Here is a 20,279-nt window from a genome sequence, read left to right as displayed (position 1 = left end):
GAGCGATCCTCCCACCTCGGTCTCCCAGAGTGCCAGGATTACAGGCGTGAGCCACCGCGCCCGGCCTGACAGTTTTAAAATAACAGCACAGCAGAGTGGGAAGATGGCTGCTCCACCCACCACCCTTTGGTCACCTCGATGAATCTCAGTTTCCTCATGTGTGAAATGGAAATGGTGGCCTGAGAGGATCAGAGAGACAGTGGACGTGACAGAGCTGCAAGCAATGAGGCTGAATGTTCCGCTTCTACCACAGGTTTCCCGCGTGCCCCACGTTTTTGAAGGGTCCCCAAGGCCCCTCCCCTCAAAAGAAAAGCAAAATGAGAGCAAGCTGACATTCCAACAGGAAGGGAATTTTTTAGTCTATTTCACACTAAATTTAACAGCATAAACAAACAGCAGTTTGCATACAATTTTTTAAAATTCTTAAAGGATCAGAAGTATGCTGCCAAATGTCCAAACATAAAAACCCAAGGAAATCAAAGTTGTTATTTTCCTTTTGGTTTTTATCTCCAGTAGCCAAATGCTTTTGTCCAAACAATGTTTACACTGCCAGTGGCCTGCTTGGTTCAGAACAATAATAATAAAGGGGTGCGTTTCCAGCACTGACAGCTGAGTGCGTGTGCAGATCTGCCTGGTTGCTCCTGTACCCAGAAACTGCTCTACTTCAGACACCTGTGCCAAGAGGTCAAGGAAGAACTGTTTCCCTGCCCTCGGAATACGCACTGGCCACGCCAGTGTCACCAACCTCCCTCCTCACTCCAGCCATCCCCTCCTTCAGCCACCACAGGGATACCGGGCCCTGGGAATAGGACTGTTCTTCAGCACATTTCTGCTTCACAAGGAAAACATGAACCCAAGGCCTGGGGAAAGCCAGGCCTGGTCACTCAGTGACCACAGGCTCAGTAGCTGCCAAACGCACCAAGGTGACAGCTGTAATTTACTGAGTGCCTACTATGTGCCAGGCACTGGCCCAGCGGTTTCGTGGCACTAATCTTGCCACAGTTCTGCAAGGGAGGCATTGTGCAAGTGAAGAGAGAGAGTGAGTAACACAAAGCAAGTCCCAGGGCTGGGGCGAGGCTCTGGGCCCTCTCTACCGAGCCACACCTCACGTGAAAAGTCAGAAGAGCCCAAACCTAAAGCTCTGATGCATTTCCTATGACTGCTACAGGGCTGCCTCCCCACCCCAGCATCACCACATCCATCTGAGACGCTCCTGGGCAGATGTGAGGTCTTTCCACCAACCAGCTTTCGAGGCCAGCCGCGTGCTTTCTATCCTGGAACTCCCAGCTTACTAATGAACCCTTTCCAGAGTGACCTGTCCACACAGAACCACTCTCTGAGTCCCAGGAATGCCCACTTTTCTGTAGTAGTAGTTCCACTCACCAAGTATTTCCAGTTCACCTTCCTCTAGGGCTACAACAGAACTGCATTTTCCCGCCCCTCTGCGGTCAGCCATGGCAACGGAAGTGATACGTGTCACTCTCTGTCAAACGCTGTAAAGGGCGAGTGCTATGCTCCACATTCCCTTCCCCGTGGTAGTGACAGTGGGTGCCTGCATCCCGATGGAGCCCCCTTATCTACCCAGGGAAAGCAAACCACGTTCACACAGACTCGTGAGCAATGTTCCCAGCTGTGTTACTCACAGTCGCCAAAGAGTGGAGATAACTTTTTCCATCAACAGATGAGTGGATAAACAAAATGCAGTCTATCCACACAACGGAATACTATTCAGCCTTAAAAGGGAGGAAGTCCTGATCTATGCTACAACATGGATGAACCTTGAAAACATTATGCCGAGTGAAAGAAGCCAGACAGAAGCCCACATACTGTATAGTTCCATCTATATGCAGTATGGAATGTCCAGAACAGGCAAATCCATAAAGACAGGAAGCAGATTGATAGTTGCCAGGGGATGGGGACAGTGGGAGGAGAAATGACTGCTTAATCGGTACAGTTTCTCTTTGCGGTAATGAAACGTTCTAAAATAAGATTATATTGATGATTACACAACTCTAAGTATACTAAAAATCACTGAATAGGTTATACTAAAAACCACTTGCACGATTCAAACAGGTGAACTTCATCACATGGTACCTAAATTACGTATCAATAAAACTGTTAAGAAGAAGAAAAAAAAAAAAAAAGCTTGTGCCACCATCATCCTGGGTCCACGAATGACGACGAGTAGTGAAGTCCCCCGAGCACCCATACTGGACGCGCGACATGAAGGAGACGTAAGTCCTGCTGTGTCAGGCCACTGAGAGGTGAGGGGCTGGCTGCTCTCACAGCATCATGCAGCCCACCCCTGTCCAACTCAAACACACCCGCACCAGCGTGCAGTCGCACTGGAAATGTGTCTGTGGCCAATTAACTTAAAATCCTGGAAACAGCCAAGGTAGTGGTTCTGTCCCAGTAAGGACCAGCCTCTGTCCCAAGGCCACCGTCTGAATCTTTAAACACAAGGACATAGGGCAGGGGGAAGGGGAGGAATGGAGTTACTTAAAAGAGACTGGCTAGATCAGAATAATTCCTAGCCTGAAAAAATATTTACAACCCATAACACAATGAACTAACCTTCCAAAAACATAAAGAGCTCACAGAAATCAAGAAATAAGCAACCAATACCAAGAGAAAAATGGGTAAAGAACTGTCCACAGAAAAGTAAATGGTCCTTAAATGTATGACAACATGATCAGTTTCATTTCAGAAAAACATAAATTGAAACTATACTGAGATACTGTTGACACCTGTCAAGTTGGCAAAACTCCCAGCATTGGACTACACCTTCTGTTGGAAGGCTCTGGGAAAACGAGCATCTGCACTGCTGGTGGGACTGCAACACGGAACCACCTCTGTGGACGGCAACTGGGCAAAACCTGGCAAAGGTATAAGACAAATGTTTCCCCTCTGACCCAACAACGTCCCCGTGGGATGCACCCGACAGGACCACTGCACATGTGGGAAATGATGTACACGTAAGACAACTCACGCGGGAATGTGACGGAACAGCATGTCAGAAATTTCCTTAGGGGATGAGATTTTAAGAAGGAACAACTTCACAATACTATGCAGCTGAAAGAGAGAATAACAGTTATTCTCCATGTACTGATATGGAAAAATCTCCAGGATACACTGGTAAGTAAAAAAAAAAAAAAACAAAAAAACGCAAGGTATAGGGCAGAGTACAGCATATGCTCTCTTTTATTTAATAAGAAGGGAGAAATAAAACTATGCATTTGTTTGCATGCATTTGTATTAAGAAACACTGGAAGGGTGCTACTACTAAAAATGGTTATCAGGGGAGAAGGGGACACAGAACAGATGAGATCAGGAGCAAGGGGCAAATTTTCTCAAAGTATATAGTAATATCTTTTGAGTTTAGAACTATGTGACTGTAGGTCGGGCACGGTGGTTCACACCTGTAATGCTAACACTCTGGGGACCCAGGGCGGGAGGACTGCTTGAGCTCAGGAGTTTGAGACTAGCCTGAGCAAAACTGAGGCCCTGTCTCTACCAAAAAGAAAGGGAAAAAAACCCAGCCGGGCGTTGTGTCGCACCCCTGTAGTCCCAGCTACACAGGAGGCTGAGGCAGAAGGATCGCTTTAGCCCAGGAGTTGGAGGCTGCAGTGAGCTACAATGACACCACTGCACTCTACCCATGGTGACAGAGTGGAGACTCTGTCTCAACAAAAACAAAGCAACTGAGCACCCCTCTGCACAGCAAAAACAAAAAAAGAAAAGAAAAAGAACTATGTGACTGTATCGCCTACTCAAAAGAGTATTTCATTAAAAAAAAAAGTCTCATCCTCAAAAAAAAAAAAAAAAAAGCCAGAGCCACGTCCCGCCCAAGTCCACCTGTTATTCCGGTGTTCTTTTGCCACCAACCTGTGTGAGAGTCAGGCACCAACAACTCTGAACCTGGAAGGCATGGGCCTTGGACCTTCCTGTGTCTGTCCCTTCCTTTCTGTGACTCCCCTCCAGCCCTCTCTGGCTTTTCCCACTGGCCCCCATCCCACCTGTTATCCCCTCTCATCTGAGCCATCCTCCTCCTAGCGCTCTCCTGTCCACAGCACCATGCACAAACCCGACCCAGCGCAGCCCTGAGCAGGTCTGTGCCCTGCCATCATAAGGTGTCAAAGGAGGCCCGGCGCGGTGGCTCACGCCTGTAATCCCAGCACTCTGGGAGACCAACGTGGGAGGATCGCTTGAACTCAGGAGTTTGAGACCAGCCCGAGCGAGAGTGAGACCCCACTTCTACTAAAAACAGAAAAAATTAGCCGGGCCTGTTGGCGCATGCCTGTAGTCCCAGCTCCTCAGGAGGCTAAGACAGGAGGATCCCTTGAGCCCAGGAGTCTGAGCTTGCTGTGAGCTAGGCTGACGCCACGGCACTCTAGCCTAGGCAACAGAGCTAGACTTTGTCTCAGGAAAAAAAAAAAAAAAAAAAAAGGTGTCAAAGGAGGGAAGAACAAGAAGCCCCCAGGATCCACTCCCGTTTCAAGTGTTCCCTCAGCTCCTGCTACCAGCCAGGCACCAGGCATAGTGCGGGGGGATCAGATCAGACACAGCCCCTGTCTGCAAAGAGCTCAAGTGACACAGGCTGCAGGGAGTGAGGAAACGGATGATACCCGACAAGGGAAGTCTAAGGGACACGGTACAGCACAGTGGGCTTTCTGGCCAGGCATGGAGCGTGCTAGGGGAGAGATGAAGTGGATGAGCAAGAGGCAAAGCATATTTCAAGCAAAACAAGGCAAACAAGTGAAGAGAGAAGATCACAGGCCAAAGCAGGAGGGCTGAACGCCGGTGACAAAGAACTTGGCCCCTTCCTCTGGGCATTTAAGGGTGAGGGGTTACTCTCCCGGGCCCATCTGTGAACATGATCCATCCATCTTACTCTCCAGGCACCTCTGGCCTTTCCCCCTGGAAGCCAACAAGCATGGTCTTCATTAAATTAGGGAACGGGGAAAATGGAAAAGAAAAAAACAAAAGCCACAAGTGAAGATGAAAGGCTTTGACTCCCCAAAGAGAAGAGATTCGGCTGTCTGGAAATTTTCTCCTGAAATGACCCAAGGCTCAAAAGACGCCAGGTCAACGAGCTACTACTCTCGCATTGGACAAAAACAACAGCAAAACCGTGTTTCCGTATCACCTACCAAAAGAAGAAAAACCTGAGGCTGACCTATTCCAAATTATATTTCCACGAGCCTCACACGGCAGTTTAATAAAAAACCTCAAATTTTCAAGAGCTTAATTCAGCAACCAGTGACCCATAGAATTTTTCTTTTATTCATAGAAAACAGGTATTCCTCAAAGAATGTTTTATTTAAAAGAAGATAACATTGTTTCCTCTTTCCAAGTTTTAAACTGGTTTTTTTTCTTCCAAATGAAAAAAAAAAAATCCTACATAGTAGCCTTTAAATTGCTATCAAAAGGATTTCTTAAGGCCTAGCACTCTCGGAGGCCGAAGCAAGAGGATCATTTGAGCTCAGGAGTTTGAGACCAGCCTGAGCAAGAGCAAGACCCTGTCTCTACTAAAAATAGAAAGAAATTAGCTGGACAACTAAAAATATACAGAAAAAATTAACCGGGCATGGTGGTGAATGCCTGTATTCCCAGCTACTCGGGAAGCTGAGGCAGTAGCATCACTTGAGCCCAGGAGTTTGAGGTTGCTGTGAGTTATGCTGACACCATGGCACTCTAGCCCCGGCAACAGAGCAAGACTCTGCCTCAAAAAAAAAAAAAAAAAAAAAGGATTTTTTAAATATCCAGCAGTTGGTAGTGCAATGCGGCACACAAATGCAAACTTCCCCTTGGCAAGCCTGCCCTGAGCCGTGCAGGGTGGACGGGCCCTGTGCTAGACAAGGCCACACAGTGACAACTGCTGCCCTCCCCGCCCCTGCAGTTGTGTGGATCTGCTCACTGGGGTTGGCTCTGTGACCAGCCAGGTGGGCCTAACACCACTGGGTGGAGAAACAGGGGCCTTTCCCAGTGTGGGAGCCCTGTTCATGGGGACTCACAAATAACCTTTCTGACTATGAACACGCAGTGTCAATGCCAAGGGCCCCTAAAAGGAAACTACTAGACATTGACATGTCGTGGGTCACCCTGCAGTCACCTGGTAGACCTACAGCCTGGACCAGTTGTCTGGGTTGGATCAGAGTTTGCTGTTGAGCCTCAGACAAACACATTTCCTAAAGAATTGGCCTGTTTTCTCTTCTGGAGTCTCCTGAAAAGAGAGGCAATAAGCCCTGTGGAAAGAACATCCTGATGCTCATTGCCAACGTTCAACACCAGTGTGAGTGACATAGTGAGACCCCATCTCTCTCCAAAAAATAAAAAAATTAGCCAGGCATGGTGACGTTCACCAGCTACTCTGGAGGCTGAGGCAGGAGGATCACTTAAGCCCAGGAGTTCAAGGTTGCAGTGAGCTGTGATGACTGCACTATCTAGCCCAGGCAACAGAGTGAGATCCTGTCTCAAAAATACACAAATAAAATCTGCCTTGCACTTTGTAGTCAGGTTAGATGGTCATGTCTTGCGCTACTTGCCATTTTCTTCTACCAATAAAATATATTCTTTTAAATCAAGAAAGAATGTGTTTTCTTTCATAATTTCTTGTTCCTCTTTAAGGCAGAGAGTGGGATTTTTTCTTTTTTAAAGCACAGGAGGGACCAGATTAGTTGCAAATGTTCTCTGTATACACCAGGTCTTCTCTGTAATTACATTCTATAGCGAATGGTGTTAGGCATCAGTCAGGCTCCGAGCATGGGACTTGGGTCCTGAAAGGCCCAGATCTTGTTACAAAGCCATACGGCCACCAGACAGGCCCACGGGCTTCACAGGGAAATCTCAAGTCACTCCTGCCCACCCCGGCCCCAGGAGCTGAGCCTCCTGTGGTTGTGGACAAGGAGGAGTCCTCCAGAACTTTCCCAGGGGTGCCACCAGCAAGAACACTGCTGGAACCTCCATAATCCTCTTTACTCAGCTTCTCTGAGCTTACACCACTGTCCTTCGGCTCAGCTATTCTCTCCAACTCCACTCTTTTCGTTCACTTAGCCCTGCCTTCATGCTAAAAAGACCATGAAATGGCCTAAAGCAGCAGTTCTCAACCCTGGCCACACATTCAAATCTTTGGGGAACTTTTTTTTTTTTTTTTTGAGCTGGGAGACTCACCATGTTGCACCTCAGGCTCACAAGGAGCTGGGATTACAGGTGGAAGCCACCACCACACCTGGCTCTTTGGTGAATTTAGGAAACATATTTATGTTCAGGCCCCATCCCACAACAATTAAGACAGAAGGGGATGGGAGCCAAGCATTAGCAGTTTTTTAAAAAATCTCCCCAGGTGATACTGAATAAAATACAACCAAAGTTGAGTGAGAAGCACTGGATTCAAGAAATCCAGAGAACATAATGAAAAGTAAGGAAGTGAAGAAACCCAGGCAATGAGGAAATGGGGAGGGAGGGGGCAAAAAAAAAAAGGCTGGACCAAAAAGGAGGTTGGAACCCAAAATACAGGCCACATTACAGCTGGGACAAATGATTGACTCTGAGCTAAGCTTCCTGGTAGCCAGAGCAAAGAGGAGTCACACCGTCCACAAGATGAAAAACAACCAGATTCACAGGACAAGATTCTTCTTGTCCCAGAACCAGAGACGAACGTCTCCCTCCAGCCCTCCAAAAGGGGGCAAACAGCATGATGGAGTGAAGTTTGCTCCCCAACACCATGACTGTGACCACCAAAGACATGGCACAGGGCCACTTCTCAGAGTGTCTCTCAAAGCGCAGCCCCACAGAAGTAGCCCTTGAGAAGGGTGCCCAGCAGTCAGGATTTGGCCACTCACGAGGGGCTGCCCACTAACTCCTAGTGGGAAACAAACTCCTAACTGAAATCAATGCCCCGCATATAAAACATACTACCAAATCCACTTCATTTTCCACATTAGTAACCATGTATTTAACCTGCTATCCTGAAATCCAGCACACTGTCATGAAAATGCAAACATAAGACAAAGGCACAGACACTGCCTATTTCACTAAGGTGTGTAATAAATAAAGGCACTGATCGGTGTCCAGGAAAACAAGGTCTTCCATCAACGGCTCTCGTGAAACACAAGTCTCCCCCACGACTCGGGGGTGCAGCAAAGCCCCAGAGGCTGCCGGGCATCTCCCCCCATGCCAGGGTCCAGAAAGGCCACTGCCCACTCTCACACCTGCAGCTGTGGCCTCTCAAGCCTGAGAAGGGTAGGCTTTGCCCACCAGACCAGCCTGTTAAGGACGCCTAATGGTCACCAAAAAAACACCAGAAGAGGCCTCTGAGTCCCTCATGTACTATTGTTATATACACTATACTTTTCCATTATGTATGTTGTGCTTCAGATATAAGTTCTTTCAAAATGTGTTTACTGAAATAAATGGAATCAAGAACAAATCACTCTTTGCCCTCTCACATGTGACATTTTTTGTCCTCTCACATGTGACATTTTCTTTTTGATCCAGGTACCACATCACCACACTTCAAATTAAACAATGACAAGTTAAATTAAAATAGCAACTATTCACAATAGCCAAAGGTAGAAACAACCCAAATATCCACCAAGAGATATATAAACTGTGGTATATCCCTAAAATGGAATATTATTCAGCCATAAAAAGGAATGAAGTGCTGATCCACACTATACCATGGATGAGCCTGGAAAACGTGCCAGGTAAAGAAGCCAATATAAAATACATATCGTACGATCCCATGTATAGGAAATGTCCAGAGCAGGCAAATCTACACAGACAGAAAGTAGGTTAGCGGTTGCCAGGGTCTGGGGACAGGGGGGAGGGACCACTTAATGGGTGTGGGTTTCCTTTCGGAGTGATGAAGAAAGTTCTGGAACTAGATAGCGGTGATGGTTGCACAACACTGTGAATGTATAAATGCCACTGAATTGCTCACTTTAAAATGGCTACAACAGTAAACGGTATGTGTATTTTACAATTAAAAAAAATCAAAATAGCAAAACTCTCTTTGTTTTCCCCTAATAGAGCTGCTAATAAAATTCAACCTAAATCAAGATTTTGTGTAAAGTGATCATTATTCCACAACTGATAAAAGTCAGCTTCAAACACAAAACATATGAAAATCAGAATTAGCAGGATCCTGCCAGAGCCTCCCTAGATGCAGCAGGAGGTTGATACCGTAATTGTCTATTAACTTATTTCCCCTTCTCCCTCTTCTAGAACTGCGTTTGTCGGGGGAAGCAGGACAAGAGTCTCTATCATGTTCCCTGTTGCGTTCCCAGCATCCAAGAGAGCGCACAGCACAGAGACATTTGACTACATATTGTTGTGTGATCCTGATTTTTGATGAATATTGCTCTAAAGGTATATTATAAAGACTTTTCACAATCGCCAATGTGAGACATAAAATGGAAGGCACCAGAATGTATTAGTGTTGGGTGCCAAAAAAGGAGGGGACGAGAGACAAGGAGTCATGGCACAAACAATCCCACCTAAAATAGCATCAGAGATGCTGCGGAATGTAGAGCCCTGGGTCAGGGAGAGGAAGGCATGGAGAGAAGGGACAGTGTGTGCCAGGCAGAGGCAGAAGAGGAGGGTGTGGGGCAAGGGTCTGCGGCAGAAGTGGAGGTGGAGGTACAGGGGGCAGGGCAGAGGGGGCACCAAACAGAGAGGCAGGCAAGCTCGACCACCCTGCACACAGGACACTGCCACAACTAGACTCTGTGTGAGCCCCTGTGTCCCCAGAGCAGGGACCAGACAACAAGGGGAAATGAGCAGGCACCACAGGGAAGGCTGGGGACTGTGGAGAACTGGCACCCACAAGCCCCAACTGGAGATGGCGCAGACACTGGCTCTGACCCACTGTTGCCAGGCAACAGTGCAGGCCCCTGGCTGCCAAGTGTTCTGATTTGTCAATGAAGCTGCAAGTCTGGATGGCTATGTAAGATCTCCTGATTTTAAATGTGGGCAACTATGGTTGACGAATAGTAACCTCCCAAAGACACCTACATCCTAATCCTGGAACCTGTGACTATGTCAGGTTACATGGCAAAGGTCACAGACAGAACTAAACTTTCTAATCAGCTAACTTTAAACAGGGAGAGTATCCTGGATTATCCCGTGGGCCCAATGTAATCACAAGGGTCTTTAAAACTGGAAGTGGGAGGCAGAAGAGTCAGAGTCAGAGTGATGCCACGTGAGAAAGACGTGGACCAACCACTGCTGGCTTTGAAGATAGGAGAGGCACGAGCCAAGGAATGCAGAAGGCCTCTAGAAGCTAGAAAAGGCAAGGAAATGGATTCTCCTCTAGAGCCTCCAGAAGGAACACAGCCATGACGACACCATGATCTTAGCCCACTGAGACCTGTATTGGACTCCCAGCCTATGCAACTATGTTGTTTTAAGCCACTGCATTTATGGTAATTTGTCACAGCAGCCATAGGAAACTGATATAGCAAATAATTTTAATGTTTACATAGAGGCACAGTATATACAGCCCAAACAAAACACACCTGTGGGCTCGATCTGCCCAAGGACTACTTTTCCAGTCCAGATGGAGGAGAGTTGAGGCCTGTGACCATCTTCTCAGTACCCAGCACAGCACCTGGCACAGCAGCTCTCTGACATGCATCCCTAGTACCCGCATGGTCGTTAGGTTCTCCAGGGATTTTAGAAAACAGAGCTGCTTAACTGTAAGGAGTTCTATACCCAAGGGATTGTTTGATCACATAGACATTATTCTGGGGCCCAGAGAAACTAGCCTGGAGGAGAGGACAGGAACATTTTCAACTCCATCCTTCTCACTGCAAACAGAAAAAAGTGAGGACTTTTCAGGCCCTTGGGAGAAGCCTCCAGTCCCTCTCTTCCAGCCACCCACGGGCACTCTCCTGCTCACCGAGGCACCCGATCATGTTGGTTGCTTTCAACAGCAGAGGGACGGTTTTCAGATGAGCTTTCAGTCCCCCACTCTCGGCGCAGAGCTGCTCTGCTCACAGGCGGGGCGGAGGACCCACAGCCCTGCCCACTCACCGCCAAAAGGCTGTGTGAAAACCACAGCCCAGGAGTCAAATCTCACCACGCTCTCACCTGTCCTGCCTGGACGGCCGGGTCAGCCTGCGGCTGGGCCTCTACCACACACGCTCCATTCCTCCTCCGCACTCTCCTTGCTCAGCCCAGGCCTCCGCAGAACACCACTCCCTCGGCCCAGGACCCTTTGTCTCTGTCTCCCAGAACTCCCACTTTTCCTTCAAGACTCGGCTTACCTGTCATTTCCTCTGAAGCCTTGCCCGATCCCCAGGTTCCGTTCCCAGTGTCTCTGACACCCCTTCCTAAACTTCTCCACCTGCCCGTCTCCCTCAAAGCTGATGTTACTTGCCCCTGGGTCAGGAGCCACCCTCTGCAGACCAACAGCTATGTGAAGGCAGGAACTTAAATTTTACTCCTCCATGTATTCCCAGCTTACAGTACATGATACATGTGTGCTCAATGAGCATTAAGAATGAATGAATTGGACTACAAATTCATTTTTTGGCTGAAATGCCATAAATTATAATGATATTGTGACATGCGTTAAATGTACCAGGTAAAACCTCACTTCTAATCTTTGTCTAATAAAGTGAATCTATCTAAATTAGGAACTCTACATTACAACTATCTTTAATAAAACCACTTTAAAGAAATGTAATTTTAAATTTTACAAGTACTGTCTGCTGCAGTCATTGCAATTCAGGGTGTGGGAAGGAACCTAGTTGGCAAGCTTGAAAGAACAGATAAGAACCTGCTATGCCTGCTCTGTGGCTAAAACTCAGGTTGAAAGGAGGATTGTCAAACAGGTAGATCACAGTCTCTTCTCCTGCCCTCCCCTTGTTTAAACTCTTTGCTAAGCTGTCCCCCTTTTCCAAACTGGATCAGAGGCAAACTTCAGCCAGGGTGACCCTTTCCACCAGTCTCTCTCCGGCCACAATTTCACCAGCCCATCCACAGTGACTTTACAATAGCTCCGGCCCCAGCACCCCACACCCCATTACTGCCAAGGCTTTCTGTTCTCTCTGGCTCCAATTTCCCCCTTTCAAGCCCTGACACTCCCAGAGGCTCCCCTGAGCACACAGCTCAGCTTCTCAACCCACACAGACCATTAGAATTGTCTGAGGCACTTCTAAAAATTACTGGCTCCCCCCTGATTGGCCTGGGGTGGGGCCCCATCACAGGCATTTTTTAAAAGCTTTCCAGGCCATGTGGTTTGCAGGTGCAGCCAGGGTTAAGAACTGCAGGCTCCCAGGGTGGCAAATCCAAACCGGCAAGCCAGCACCGAGGCTCCGCTCCCCAAACAGAACTAGACTCTGGCCTCCCTTCACCCTCTGCCTCTGGAACTGCAATCCAGCCAGTATCACGAAGCCAGCCTGGGCCAGGCCCCCACCCACAGGCCGCTGCCAGGGGCCCTTCCCAAACACTTGAGGTAGCACACACTGCCCTGCCCTGCTCCCTACTGCCAATAAAACCAAATCCCAAGGCTGCTGCCTCGTCAGAGCCAGTGGCCATCTGGCCAACTCGGTGCTCACTGCTCCCTGCGGGCACCCGCCAGCCGGAGCTGCTGTAGGAGCCTGCACACTCACGCTCGTGCCCAGCCCACCTCGAGCTTTGCCTCCTGCTGTTCCCAAGACCCGAGACGCCTCCCACCTGCCTTCTGCTCTGGGATGCTCTCAGGGTAACTGTTACTGGGGAAACTGTGGGACGAGGTACTTTCCTGTTGTTTTTGCAAGGTTGCCCCTTTCAGATACTGTTCCCTGTCCTTCAAGGTCCAGCCCAAACCCTATCTTCTCCCTGATGCCTTCCCTGACTCTTCTAGATGTTTTTTCTCCTTTCTTAACCTTCTGACAAAGAATCAAAATCACAGCTCAATGAACTGCCAGCTTCTAATTGTCTCACAAATGCTAACTTTGTTTTCTCAATTAGACTAAGTTATTGGTGACAAGAAACATGGCATTTCCCATACACCCATAATTTTGACTCCAAAGACCACATGTGGCATATTTTCCAGGCTGACACTGGCCTCAAATATTCTGCCCTATTGTCATGAAACTGTCTTTGAAATGATCTCCCGGACTGCCTCTTATAAAGTGGCATAACAATTCTTTCTGACCAGATGATTCCCAAAATTTTTGATCCAAAGTAGTCATTATATCCCAGGACAGCCCTGGGTATCAAAGTCACTCAGGGATGACTTGCTTTCAAGAAAAAATGGGAATGTTAGCCTGTCGGTATTCCTTTATTGCTATGACTCTGTTTTTGAGGGGAGGCCAGCCTTTCAACAGCAACTTTTTGCTTACATTGATGTGTTCACCTCAGAGCCTTAAAGAGTTTACACAACAACAAACTCCAGTCCAAGCCTCCAGGGCCTCCCCCAAGTGCCGGGCAGGCGCTGATACAGAGCTGTTTACCATTCCTTGCTCAGGCAGTTTGCAAACCTTGGGAAAGTGCTCACGCCCCAGCCTCGTCAGGACACTGTAAGACCAGACAAAATTAACCATGGGCTAGAACACACACGCTAATTGCCTACTGAAGAAGGAGATGCTTTACATTTCTATTTATATGTAACTTTTTAAGACTACCAGGTTCTGTATGAATTTGATCAAGTTTTAACAACAGCACTACCAGAGGGTTTTTTGGTCCTTAGTACCCACGTGTAATGTTACAGAACCAGTACACTGAGCTTCAGGATTACAAAGTAAAAAGAAATGCTCCCTTCCCTGAAAGAACAATTTGGCCAATTATTTGAACACAGCTTTGCAAACACAAAAACCCTTACCAGCCCACACACACTTCCTCCCAGCCAAGCCAGCTGGAGTAGCCCTAGGTCCCTGCTGTATGCAACCAGGCAGCTCAGGGTCTTAGAATTCACTTCTGCGGTCCTCAACAGGGTGGTGAGGCGTTCTCATAGAAACAACTTCATAAAGCTCCAAAACCAGACAGGCATGGGACTGAATTCAGGTCCTACCAGCCATTGGTTGGGTGCACATGACAAGCTGGCCCCCTCCGAGCCTCAGTGTGCTCATCTGTGACATGCCTACTTTCTCAGGCACAGTGAGGGCACAGTGATGGGAGCACCTGGCACAGCTGCAGAGTGAGGTAACGGAAATAATGTGGTTCTGAGTTTGACAGAGGTGGCAGCAAATACCAGCTGGGGCACTTACTGGCCGCATGGCCTAGGGCAGGTTGCTGAACCCCTCTGAGTCTTAGCTTTCTCATCTGCAAAAAGAGAAACAGTGACAGGCCTTGCAGGATCACCTTAAAAATTAAATTAGACACTGTGCATAAAAGGAATAGCACAGAACCTGGTACACAGAACATATTCAAAAACCATCAGAGCTCATCCCACACACACACATTTGGTTTTGATGGACAAGTTGATAATTGCTACTGGAAGAAAAAAAAAAATCCAAACTCTAAACACCAAAGAACATTAAATCTGAATCATGGCGGGGAGGAAAAGTGACTTCCATTAACACCACTGGTCCATCCCTAATAGCCCCATGGGAGTCTGCTCAGATCCAACAACTCCACTCCCCCAATCTTTCCAAGTTACATTTCTTTCTTTTTGTTTTTTTTTTTTGTTTTTTTTTTTTGAGACAGAGTCTCGCTCTGTCACCCTGGCTAGAGTTCAGTAGTGTCATTGTAGCTCACCACAACCAACTCCTGGGCTCAAGCGATCCTCCTGCCTCAGCCTCCTGAGTAGTTGGGACTATAGGCAAGCGGCACCACACCCAGCTAATTCTTCTATTTCTTGTAGAGACGGGGTCTCGCTCTTGCTCAGGCTGGTCTCCAACTCCTGAGCTCAAGCAATCCTCCCACCTCGGCCTCCCAAAGTGCTAGGATTATAGGCGTGAGCCACCACGCCCAGCCCCACGTTACATTTCTAAAAAGCCTTGACAGCAAACATCTTACCCAACGTGTGGGAATGATGGACCTGCATTTCCAACAGAATCTGAGATTGACTGCCTTTTCAAACGCCACTGACATCTTCCATTCTCTTCATTAAGGAAAGCATCCCAACTAATCCACACAGTGACAATGCCTGTGACCACAGTCCAACTTATAGTCACGAAAGAATGAAGTGAAAACATCTCTTTGGGAACTCAAACTTCCTTTCCAAAAGTCACACCACCATCTTCAGAGCAATATTTAGAAGCATCTCAGAGACAGAAAGGAAGTGTCATTTTTGAGTTTCCACTGCACAGCCAGCCGGTGCTAGACACCTTACGCAACTTCTTGTTCAGTCCTCTAGGCCAAGGTTCCCAAATTTGGTCCCCAGATGGGCAGCATTAGTACTACTTACAAGCTGATTAAAAACGCACATTCGAGGGTCTCATCCACTGAATCAGAAATTCTGGGGTTGAGCCCAGCACCATTTTTAACAAGCCATCTGGGTGATTCTGATGCATACCAGAGTTTGAGAGACATTTTGTGAAGTGGTCATTACTAGCCCCCCTTTAGAGATGAGGAAACCAAACTTCAGTGATTAAAGTGCCCAAAGCCACCCAGCCAGGAGGCCCATTAGTACCTACACGTGATTCTAAAGCTATTTGCCACATGGCCTTTGTAGCCAAACTGTCTGTACCATTTGGTGCTCTCAGCAAGTGAGCTCTGCAACATGAGGATGACATTATCTAAAGGGGTAGGAGCGAGAGGAAGGATGAAGCCTGCACTCAGAAGTGATTAATTATAAATGCTTTTAAATCCACACCATGCATTAGCCCTAGATGATCAGCCATCCCTCAGGATGAGCCTGCTTTTCCCTGTTCTATTTATCAGGGAGGTTACCATAAAGAAAATGGGAGTCCCTTAATTTACAGCCCTCCATGCACCCAATTCCTTGTACTGCTTTGAATAGAAACAGAATTAAGTTACCTGTCTCTAGAGGGCTTAAAAGTGCAGCACACTCTGCCTAGACCAGGACCAACAGGAAACAACCAGGAAAGGGCCTTTCTGTGCCCAGGAACAAAGCAGGCTCCAGTACCTGGGGACACTGGGAATGAGTCACCAGAAAGAATCCAATGCATGTACAGGGAGCATTTTAACAATGCTGCAGATCTGGTTCAAAGGAGGCAGGCTTTTTTTTTTTTTTAAATCAAATCCTAAATCGAGCGTCTGTCAGCTAAAGTGGTCCATTAAGTTACTGACATTCAAGCCACAGTGCTTTCAGAGATCCTAAGGTTAGCAAAAAGCCAGAAATCTCCTCATCCACGATCCCCAACCTTCTAGATACACTTGGTGGTGAATTTCAGATCACAAATTTATCCCATAATTTAAGTGAATACCCATTACTCTCTGGGGTTTTCCACAGAGGCTGCTGGAGTAGAAGGAAGGGACCAGGTCTGGGAATCACACAGACGTCAATTTGGATCCTGGCTGTGCCAGTTCCTCACAGGTTACTTATTTAACCTCTCTGGGCCTCGGTTTTCCACTCACAGATGGGTGGTTATCCCTATGTGATACACTGATATGAAATTATGGTGTTTGGTTTTTAAAAAAAACAAAAAGGCTGCTGAAACGGCTTTCAAGATTTCAAGACATCAAAAACGTAACTGCCTGACGGGCAGTAGGTATGATCAAACACGTCCATAGATGGAAGTCACTGAATACACGCACTTAACTGCTCGTACTCTTATTTCACAGTATTTGTTTTTCTAAGTTTCTATTTTTAGACACCTGGAATAAGCTAATTAAAAAAGCAAATTCCACTGATGAACTTAACAGAAAGCTTGTCAACTTTCAAAAACTCAACAGATGGACATAAAGTCATTTTACAACACCATTGACGAAAACAAAGTGTTCTTTCTCCCATCCTCAACTTCACCTTTACCATCCCTGTTACTCAGTCCATTGCTAACTCACAGGCCATCTCTTCAGCCCTATGAGACTCGGTCCTCAAATGAAGTAACAGGTATAACAGCATGCTGAAGTCCAACACATCTGTTCAAATCCCAGCCTCATCACTTACTGGCTGTGTGAACTTGGACACGATTTAAGCCCCCCAGGTCTCAGTTTTCTCATCAGTAAATGAAGCAGACAAAACCTATGTGACTGACACACAGCTGTTGAACCAACAATAGCAGTTTTTGCAAGAGCAAGACAGAACGGTAAAGCCTGCAGTAAGGGATCCCTACAAATGTGTTCCCCTGCCTTCAGGACTACTACTCTCAGACCTTTACTGAGATGTCTCCAACACCTACTAGGTGTCAGAGACTGAGCTAGCTACTAGGGAAGTGAAGAAAGACAGGGCGACCATGGACTCAAAGATGTCACAGTGTCACAAGAGCCCCAGATACACAGACAATGTGACAAGTACACTAACAGATTGCACGGGGTGGTGAGGCGAGGACAGCAGAGAAAGGGGGGCCCAAACCTGGTGGAGCTGCCTGGCAAAGGCTTGACGGGAGAGGTTGGTTAAATCAAACACATGAGTAAGAAGTCCAGCAGAAAACAGCAGGCAGAACTAGCTAAGTCCTCTCATCTTCCCCAACCTCAAATTTCCCAAGTCCAAGCCCTCTGACTTCTCCAAGGCTGGGGGCTACCAGGTACACAAGCCATAAAATGACAACAACATCAACATGACAGGAAGGTTCTGGGGAGCAATGAGAACAACTGCCAGAAAGTTTGGAAAACTTTAATGCACCTCCCAAAAGTATGACAATGACAATTCCATGCATGTAAATCTCTTAGCATTTTAGTCCACAAAGAACTGAAAGTTGCCACTTCTCCTAATAATATTTCTTTTAAAAATTGTCCTTCCTTTAAGTTCAGAAAAAGCCAAACCATGAAAATACATCAAAGTCCCAAAAACTTTTCAACTAATTTTGCAGGACTCTTATCAGAATCCCAACTCTTGGGAAATCCGCACCTCATTTGGAAGACAGTTACGTAAGAGGCCAGTGGCCAGTGTATTTCTACAGAGAATTTCTACAAGGATGGGTCATTTTTCAAGACTGCACACCCGATGCTAGATATTATCACTTGAAAGTTTTATATTTCCTCACACCTCCAGTGCTTGGCCCAACACACCTTACTGGGAGAGTGCTCCACAGAGCTTCCCATCTGTCCAGCTGCTCAGGGTTCAGAGAGGCAAAAAGCCCCTGTAAACCAGGGGAGTTCAATACCTCCCAAACTTGCTCCTGGTCCACGGACTTGTGGGAAGCAGTCCTGAATCATGCCTTACAGTAATCTGCACTTTACCAAACTCTTTAATAACCAATATCTTATTCAATGCTTACAAAATAGCCCTGTGACACTAGTAAGGATGACTAGCGCAATTTTAAAACTAGGGAAAAGAATAAGCTTTAAAAATGTGAAAGTAAAAATACAGACAAATTAAAGATGAAAAGATCTAGGTGTGCTTCCCCAACACAATCACTTGTCCCAAATACAAGCACTGGAACAAGCACCATTCAGAAACGAACTGTAGTCCCTTGGATGTTCGTTTAAATACAGATGAAAACTTAATTATCAGTGCAAACTCAATCACTGCTGTACAGGATTCAGTATAAGATTTTGTCGGCACCTATCACTCCACATCTAGAGCTACCAGATGCACATGTTTTCTGCCAAATCTTCATTACATTATGTAATGAGGGGGAGCGTGAATAATTAAAATTCACCTTTTTCGATCATTTTAACCCCTCGTTTCAGTCCCTTGTTTCGCAGGGTATTTTCTGGAGGTCAAAAGGAACTCATACTTATCTCATCTTTTTCTACCCATTTTCTTGTGTGAATGTTAAAAATAAAAGTGAGGAAGATCCTCTTAGATTTCATGGAGAGAGCACTGGAGACCAAGCTTCCAGTTCTGGCACTGACACAGTATCCCTGTGTGACCTTGGGCAAATTACTGCATTTCTGGGCCTCAGTTTCCCCCATGTGAACCCTAATGACAGTTAAGCCCCTTCAGCTCTTCAAGCACAGACTTCAAATGTGTCCCCAAGGCAGCACAACAGTGAAAGGGCCGCCCAGAGAGAGACCCTGGGCGGATGAATGGGCTTTCATAGGTCCCTCGTGGGGTTTCTGGGGAGCTCAAGCTGCCCCCGGCAAAGACACTGGGCCAACTTCAGGTCGCAAACAAAAACCTGTTGGCACAGACTCCTCTAGGAAGGGCCAGCCTCTTCCAACGCTCCGGGCTCCGGGGGAGCCGCCCCATGGGGAGAAAGAGGAAGGGTCTCTTGGAAGAGCCAGCCCCCAGGCACCCATTCACCAACCCCGCTTAGGCCAGCAGGACCGCCGGGCCGGGTCTCTGCCATCCCACGCGGAACAAAAGGCAGCTGGAGCCTGGCTCTTCCGCCCCCGTCCCCGCTGTTCTCTGGGGGTGGGGGCTGGGGAGTGGGAACCTCGTCCCTGGGGAGGGAAAGGGGGCCGCCGCTACAGCCCCGAGGAGAGGGTTACGGGCCAGGATCCTGGACACAGAAGGGGACCCCCCCCTGCCCCGATTCCTGAAGGGATCCCGGGCTGTGCTCTGCACGGGGACGGGAGGGAGACCAGGCTGGGCTCAGAAAGCAGGGGCCCCTGGCCTGGGGAGGGGGGCGGGGTTGTTCCAAGCTGAAGGGGGCTCCCGAATCTGAGACTCGAGCAAGGGGACTCCCAGACTCCGAGAATACAAAACGAAGCTCTCCCTGATGGGAAAATGGGGGAGTCCTTGCAGCGGAAAGAGGGATCCAGATGGGGAGGGGGCCATGCCCCGGCCCGTGGGGAGGGGCCTGGTTGGAAAAAAGAGGGTCCCCCCCGGGCCTGGGGTGGGGACCAGCCGGGGCAACAGGGGTGCATGCTCGGGGGTCGGGGTTGCTGAGATGGGGGGAGCCTGTGCTCTGGGGGCGTCCGCGCCCTGGGGAGGTGAAGGGTCGCGCCCCGGAGCCCCGCTCCAGCCCCCGAGCCCCGCAAGCCCTGGCTCACCTCCGCTCCTCCGGGCCCGGCCGCCGGTAGCGCTGGGGAGGCGGGAGCGACCGGAGACCGCGGAGCCGCCGCAGCCGCCGCCGCCGCCGCTTCTGGCTCGGTTTGACACCCACACACCAGCCAACATGGCGGCGGGGAGGGGGCGCGCCGGCTGCGTGCGCGCGCCCGCCGGCCCCGCCCCTCCGAGCCCGCCGGCCCCGCCCCCGCGGCCCCCGCGCGGCCCCTCGTCGGCCTCCCGCGCGGCAGGACCCCACGCGGGCTGCGCACCCTCCCGCAGCGCTCCGCAGCCTACGCCCGCATGCCCTCAATAGCCCCCCAGCCCCGAGCGCCTCACAGGCCGTGGC

The 20,279-nt window shown here is 48.4% G+C and overlaps 1 protein-coding gene across 1 annotated transcript in view; it reads right to left on the bottom strand.

Annotated features, from left to right (window-relative positions):
• The window catches only part of EPN2 (epsin 2), a 72,553-nt gene extending 52,601 nt beyond the window's left edge, over window positions 1-19,952 (bottom strand). Inside the window, exon 1 of the mRNA XM_069483238.1 lies at window positions 19,936-19,952. The gene's annotated coding sequence lies outside the window, so the exon portion shown is untranslated. The remainder of the gene's footprint in view (window positions 1-19,935) is intronic.
• Between the last annotated feature and the right edge of the window lie 327 nt (window positions 19,953-20,279).

This window comes from Eulemur rufifrons, chromosome 9 (assembly GCF_041146395.1).
Source record: "Eulemur rufifrons isolate Redbay chromosome 9, OSU_ERuf_1, whole genome shotgun sequence".
Classification (NCBI taxonomy): domain Eukaryota; kingdom Metazoa; phylum Chordata; class Mammalia; order Primates; family Lemuridae; genus Eulemur; species Eulemur rufifrons.
This window is presented reverse-complemented; position numbering and strand designations above follow the sequence as displayed.